Below are 228 nucleotides of genomic sequence, written 5' to 3' on the forward strand. Positions count from 1 at the left end.
ATAATAATAATAATAATAATAGCTATTATTATTATTATTATTATTATACATTTAGGTTACATATGCATTTAGAAGAAGGTTTTATCCAAAACGACTTACAAAAGAGGAACAAATGACTCCAAAGTCAGTCACAAAGCCAGGTTTATTATACAATAATAAAGTGCTAAGATTATCACAAAAATTTTGATGCACATCTTTCTTATTAAATCGTTGTATTCCACCTCGCAC

The sequence above is a fragment of the Sinocyclocheilus anshuiensis genome, unplaced genomic scaffold (assembly GCF_001515605.1).
Source record: "Sinocyclocheilus anshuiensis isolate Anshui unplaced genomic scaffold, SAMN03320099.WGS_v1.1 scaffold572, whole genome shotgun sequence".
In the NCBI taxonomy this organism is placed as follows: Eukaryota; Metazoa; Chordata; class Actinopteri; order Cypriniformes; family Cyprinidae; genus Sinocyclocheilus; species Sinocyclocheilus anshuiensis.